At 38.2% G+C, this 7,337-nt stretch overlaps 2 pseudogenes; both read left to right on the top strand.

Moving 5' to 3' along the window:
• The first annotated feature begins 1,649 nt into the window (after window positions 1-1,649).
• Window positions 1,650-1,771, top strand: LOC129871825 (5S ribosomal RNA; annotated as a pseudogene).
• A 5,004-nt stretch (window positions 1,772-6,775) lies between these two features.
• LOC129871804 (5S ribosomal RNA) lies at window positions 6,776-6,897 on the top strand (annotated as a pseudogene).
• Window positions 6,898-7,337: the final 440 nt, after the last annotated feature.

Below are 7,337 nucleotides of genomic sequence, written 5' to 3'. Positions count from 1 at the left end.
ATCAGGCACCAGTCACGGCCTACGGAGATGGGTTGTGAAGACAATAGTATCAGAGCAGTTCATCTTTGGAGGGTCTGCAGACCGTGTCTAGTAGAGTCTTTTTTATCGGTGTGTTGTGCACTACATCTATAAACAGGAGGCTACAGGACATTTAGGATGTTACCTTTCTTTCATATCTAAGATCGTGCGATAGAGACGAGTCATAGGGAATGAAATTCCTCATACTAACATATGGTTTCAGTAGAAGGACAATATTGATAGAAGAAGGTGACCGACGATATTGGAAGTTACAAAATATGCAAGTAAGCAAAGGCATGGAAGATATAAGTCAGGTGAGGTATTGAAGTACGATTGACATGTAAAGTTAAAAATGGAAAGGAAAAGTAGATAGGGCAGGGTAATAAGTGAGGTTTGAGTCAGGCAGATGAGGTAAGTCCATTTTTATACTATTGATATTGGGCGCCCTGTGTGGCTGCTATATGATATGATCTGAATATATATACATGCATGCCCTGTGAGGCACTGTTGGCATTTTCTGTATGCAGGTGTTGAGATAGTAAAAAATATAAAGGAAACTCTGTCCAAATTTTCCTAGAAATAAGAAGAGAATGAGATACAGGGATGTAGCATGTCTTGAAAGGTTGTGCCGATGAGATTTGATCAAACTACGAGTATGAATGACCTCGAGAAATGAGTTAATTGCTAAATTGATGGCAATAGAAACTAAGAGGTCGATACTGGTATAGTAGAACGAAATTGGAAAAGACTTATAAGGCAAAGAAAATGATTTAGAGAAGATTGATAGATCGGGATAAAATGATATATTAAGGCATTGCCAGAATTGATACACAGGGATAAACGATGATGAGTTATAGTTGAAAGAAGTAACAATATGATTAAGATAAGAGTACAAGGGAAAAAGAATTGTGACGGAACTGAAGTGTTAATAAGACAGCTTGTGAGATATTATGGATAAGACTAACTAAGAAGGGTAAGTAACCCATAGTAAGAATCGTGAAGAAGGTCAAGCAGTGTTATACTATGGGACTGAATGCGAACATGATACCATGTGAATATAGCGAAAGTCATTATGAGAATAAGTAAGGAATAATAAGAAAGTTCTAACAGAGGCACCCAAGATAGACATAAGTAACTGAATACAAGGACGGAGCAAAAGGAGAATCTATAGTTATAGATTTACAGGGGTAGTACAACAATATGGTTTCAAGGTAACCCTAGTATTAAGGTAAGCTTTATATGATGTTGAGAAAGTGAGCATCGGGTGCACGACAAAGATGAAAGATCATGAAGCATAAAGATGTATTATGTATACCTGACTCGAGTACCAACGATTAGATTGGATTAGCACCTCACGAGTATGTTAAGATGTCGTACATGGGCAACTAAAGGTATGGGTGGTATAAATAAAGGCATAGATAGGGTGCGGTATACCAAAGGTATTGGAAAGGAATCTTACGCATTGGAAAATTGGAAATAAGGGCATAAGGTATAACACAAACAGACAATGACATGGATACACCCTAAAGGGGGGAACTAGACAAGAGAAGTACAAGAGTATGAGAAAATCAACTAACGCTATCATATGTAAATGGGAACACTTAGACTTCAAACGAGATCCTATTAGGGATGGATGCGATCATACTAGCACTAACACACCAGATCCCATCAGAACTCTAAAGTTAAGTGTGCTTGGGTGAGAGTAGTACTACGATGGGTGACCCCCTGGGAAGCAAAAGAGGAAATGAAACACAAGTATTCGTACCTATTCCCTATGTCTACAAGTAATCCTAACCTTTGGAACTCTAATATTGATTGCTTGATGAAAGTATATGTTATAGCAATGGGATAGAGGAACTCTCCATATAGTCGGTATAAGATTCGGAGGAAGGTTTTGGTTCACTTTCGAGGACGAATGTTCTAAAGGAGGGAAGGATGTTACACCCCGTACTTTGGTACCTTGGAATGCTTCTTAATCTTCTTAAGTTTCTGGGAAGGCTCTTAAGTTTCATAGAAGTTGTCATGTCAGTCGGATAATCTATAACTATATCTAATAATCCTAAGGAAAGGAGAAGGAGATACTCCATAATAGATAAGATTGGAAATAGGGTCATAAGAAACCGGAAGAAGTTGGAGGTCAAGTAGTGAGTCGTAGGACTTGACTTACCTGTGAAAGCTATTACTTGGGACATTTTACATACTAAGATACTTGAGTATACGTCGAGCTTAAGTAGCAAGGAATACATAGGCTCTTGAAGAAAGACGAGATTACAAGCTCACGAAAGAGAAATAAGGAAACGACGCACCTACTCGAAGTAAGTAGGTGATGCACCTACTTGGACAAGCAGGTGATGCACCTATTTAGGGTCAAGTAGGTGATGCAACAGCTTGGGTGGACCCCATGCTGCCATGTGGCGGCTTTGGATTGGATACATGATTGAGGTGGCGCCCTAGGGAACTACCATGTGTCATCCCTAGGGGCTGCCATGTGTCCCCACTTAAGGACACATATATATACATGTGTATTGCTGGATCAACTCACTTTTCAGTATCTTTACACTTAAAAAAAATTGGAGAAAAACTTGGAGAACATGGAGAGAGAGCTACGGATTTGGTTAAACAAGGTAAGCCCTCTGATTTCATTCCGTGAATTAATTATTTAAGGTATTCTTCGGTTAAGCAATGGTGTTTCACAACATAAAATTTATAGTTGGGGTTTTGAGGAGGTTCTCGTTCTTGTCAACAAACCCATTTTTGGAATGAGACTATTAATAGTATAACTCCTTGTGTAAAGCTTCATTTTGAGTGATTCAAGATGTTTTGAAAAGATATTTCATAGGTCAATAAATGTATAGTATAAAACCCATTATATCTTTTATCTTCTCGAAAAATGATGATGAAGTATAGGTGAGGTGCTGCCCAGATTTTGTTTCGGAAATCCTACACGGGCTATTGTTGGTATTTTGGGCATATCTTTTGGCATAGAATTGTTGTAGGATTGATTCGAAATTGTATGTGACCATAAGACACATTTATATAACTTTAATTGAGGACAAAAATCTTGTTTACCTCAATTTCCCCTTCGAAACTAAGAGACAATACAAGACAGTATGTTGTCCAGAATTCACGTTTTGATAGTTTTGGCGAGTTTGACGAGTTTATGTTAAGGTAATGGTTTTCCTTTCAATTTGGAGTTTATGGTATTTTAATGAAGTGAATTACACGTTGTGTAAGTTTTTAGAAATATGAAAATTCCATAAATATGCTCGATGTTCGAAACAAACCAAATTGGAGTCGCTATAGTTAAATTGTAGTCGAAGCAAGGTGTTGTGCTTGTGGTGTGTGGCTGAAGGTGTGTAATATGTGTTTCAGGGCCTAAATGTGTCCTAAAATATGTGGGGGAGTTCTGGTTGTAGCCACATGACACCCCCGCTTCGTACGGTTAAAGGTTTTGCAAAACGGAAACTAGAAACCTTATTTTGGTATCGTGGTTTCGAGCGAGTCATTTGGAGTTTATGTGGTATAAGATTTATGTGAATTGTATATATATATGCTTCAGGTTATTGTTTTTTGTTGTCTATAGCTATTAGGAGTATAATTGGAAATTCGGATAGGGCACATTATAGGGGAAATGCTGCCCGATTTTCGTTAACTCTTTAACTAGTTAGGAAAATAGTCGAGAAAGCGAGCGAGGGGATGAGTTGTACAAATACTCATGTGTAGCCTACGGTGATGGAAAGACAAGGGTTTTTAATACTCATATTGCTTTTATGTTACTTAGTTTTAAAGGATGACGAGACGAACGAGATAAAAAGTAACTCGTAACAGGTATGTAAAGCTAACGTCTTCTTCTTTTGGCATGTTTTGGCATACGTATGTAAGGCTTATACTTTCTTTTAGCATATGTTTGGCATAAGTATGTAAATCTTATTCCTTCTCTTAGCATGATTTGACATAAGTATACAAAGCTAATCTCCCTTTTTGGAATGGTTTTTACGAAGCAAGTATATGGCTTTCATATGATTCCAAAGAAGTTTCTTTTCTTAAAGCCACTAGGATGGCCAATTTCTCGACTTCCAAAAGATATTTTGTTATAACTTGATACATATATATGATTCCCAGAAGTTCTATTTCGATATAGTCCATAGTGACTTTCAAAAGGTACTTGATATGACTTTTGTCTCGATTTTAACAAAAGCTCATTTTGATTATTCCGTCGAGTCTCAAACATGATTTAAATTGCATATAGTTTCTCACTACTCCACTTGTGGATGCCTCAATATTTCCTTGATCAAGCCCGGGCTAGGTTTTGTTATCATGCGTACTTCTCTGCATTGTTCACCGTGCCCCGACGTGAGGGGGCAGGTACGACCTGTACATGGGATTTGTAGAGTTATGATGTGCCATGTACACATATGATATGATATGATCTGATATGACCATCTGATCTGATATGATCTATTACGGAGATATTCCCTACTCTTGATATATGGTGTGCTGTGGCGCTAGTGATGGGGTGAGGACCATGTTTTGTTCACCGCATCCCATAATGGGGCCGGATATGGCATATGTTTATCTGCATACATTATTTGTGGTTATGAAAAACATTTTGATATTCTAGGTATTTAGCTCACTTTTTCACCTTCTGTTTTGGTAATGGCTTTATTGTTACAGTCCATGCTTTACATACTCAGTACATATTTCATACTGACCCCCTCTTTCTTCGGGGGCTGCGTTTCATGCCCTAGGTACAGATGTTAACTTTGGAGATCTGCTAGCTTAGGGTTTCCACTCAGCAATGTTGGAAGTGCTCCACTGTTCCGGAGCCTAACTTTTGATACTGGTCATTTGATATAAATGTTTGTTTATTCAGGGGTTCGATGGGGCCCTGTCCCATCATATGACTAGGCTAGCATTCTGTAGAGGTCTATAGACATGTGATGTGGGTTCTGTATATATGTTTTGGACTTTATGTTCTGTGATGGCCTTAACGGTCTTCGTAGGCTACATCTATTTTCGTACGCTCTCTAGCTATTTTTTTTTGATTTTTTCATATGTTTATTCGGCTAACATACTCAGTGGGGCTAAGGGTACGTGTGGGTGACCTAATCAGGCACCAGTCACGGCCTACGGAGATGGGTTGTGAAGACAATAGTATCAGAGCAGTTCATCTTTGGAGGGTCTGCAGACCGTGTCTAGTAGAGTCTTTTTTATCGGTGTGTTGTGCACCACATCTATAAACAGGAGGCTACAGGACATTTAGGATGTTACCTTTCTTTCATATCTAAGATCGTGCGATAGAGATGAGTCATAGGGAATGAAATTCCTCATACTAACATATGGTTTCAGCAGAAGGACAATATTGATAGAAGAAGGTGACCGACGATATTGGAAGTTACAAAGTATGCAGGTAAGCAAAGCCACGGAAGATATATCTCAGGTGAGGTATTGAAGTACAATTGACATGTAAAGTTAAAAATAGAAAGGAAAAGTAGAGAGGGCAGGGTAACAAGTGCAGTTTGAGTCAGGTAGTTAAGGTAAGTCCATTTTCATACTGTTGATATTGGACGCCCTGTGTGGCTGCAATATGATATGATCTGAATATATATACATGCATGCCTTGTGAGGCACTGTTGGCATTTTATGCATGCAGGTGTTGAGATAGTAAAAAATATAAAGGAAACTCTGTCCAAATTTTCCTAGAAATAAGAAGAGAATGAGATACAGGGATGTAGCATGTCTTGAAAGGTTGTGCCGATGAGATTTGATCAAACTACGAGTATGGATGACCTCGAGAAATGAGTTAATTGCAAAATTGATGGCAATAGAAACTAGGAGGTCGATACTGGTATAGTAGAACGAAATTGGAAAAGACTTATAAGGCAAAGAAAATGATTTAGAGAAGATTGATAGATCGGGATAAAATGATATATTAAGGCATTGCCTGAATTGATACACAGGGATAAACGATGATGAGTTATAGTTGAAAGAAGTAACAGTATGATTAAGATAAGAGTACAAGGGAAAAAGAATTGTGACGGAAGTGAAGTGTTAATAAGACAGCTTGTGAGATATTAAGGATAAGACTAACTAAGAAGGGTAAGTAACCCATAGTAAGAATCGTGAAGAAGGTCAAGCAGTGTTATACTATGGGACTGAATGCGAACATGATACCATGTGAATATAGCGAAGGTCATTATGAGAATAAGCAAGGAATAATAAGAAAGTTCTAACAGAGGCACCCAAGATAGACATAAGTAACTGAATACAAGGACGGAGCAAAAGGAGAATCTATAGTTATAGATTTACAGGGGTAGTACAACAATATGGTTTCAAGGTATCCCTAGTATTAAGGTAAGCTTTATATGATGTTGAGAAAGTGAGCATCGGGGGCACGACAAAGATGAAAGCTCATGAAGCATAAAGATGTATTATGTATACCTGACTCGAGTACCAACGATTAGATTAGATTAGCACCTCACGATTATGTTAAGATGTCGTACATGGGCAATTAAAGGTATGGGTAGTATAAAGAAAGGCATAGATAGGGTGCGGTATACCAAAGGTATTGGAAAGGAATCTTATGCATTGGAAAATTAGAAATAAGGGCATAAGGTATAACACAAACAAACAATGACATGGATACACCCTAAAGGGGGGAACTAGACAAGAGAAGTACAAGAGTATGAGAAAATCAACTAACGCTATCATATGTAAATGGGAACACTTAAACTTCAAACGAGATCCTATAAGGGATGGATGCGATCATACTAGCACTAACACACCAGATCCCATCAGAACTCTGAAGTTAAGTGTGCTTGGGTGAGAGTAGTACTACGATGGGTGACCCCCTAGGAAGCAAAATAGGAAATGAAACACAAGTATTCGTACCTATTCCCTATGTCTACAAGTAATCCTAACCTTTGGAACTCTGATATTGATTGCTTGATGAAAGTATATGTTATAGCAATGGGATAGAGGAACTCTCCATATAGTCGGTGTAAGATCCGTAGGAAGGTTTTGGTTCACATTCGAGGACGAATGTTCTAAAGGAAGGAAGGATGTTACACCCCGTACTTTGGTACCTTGGAATGCTTCTTAAGCTTCTTAAGTTTCTGGGAAGGCTATTAAGTTTCATAGAAGTCGTCATATGAGTCAGATAATCTATAACGCTATCAAATAATCCTAAGGAAAGGAGAAGGAGATACTCCATAATAGAGAAGATTGGAAATAGGGTCATAAGAAACTGGAAGAAGTTGGAGGTCAAGTAGTGAGTCGTAGGACTTGGCTTCCTTGTAAAAGCTATTACTTGGGACATT

Source organism: Solanum dulcamara, chromosome 10, assembly GCF_947179165.1.
Source record: "Solanum dulcamara chromosome 10, daSolDulc1.2, whole genome shotgun sequence".
Taxonomy (NCBI): Eukaryota; Viridiplantae; Streptophyta; class Magnoliopsida; order Solanales; family Solanaceae; genus Solanum; species Solanum dulcamara.
The sequence above is the reverse complement of the archived record's forward strand: the minus strand, read 5'-3'. Positions and strand labels throughout refer to the sequence as shown.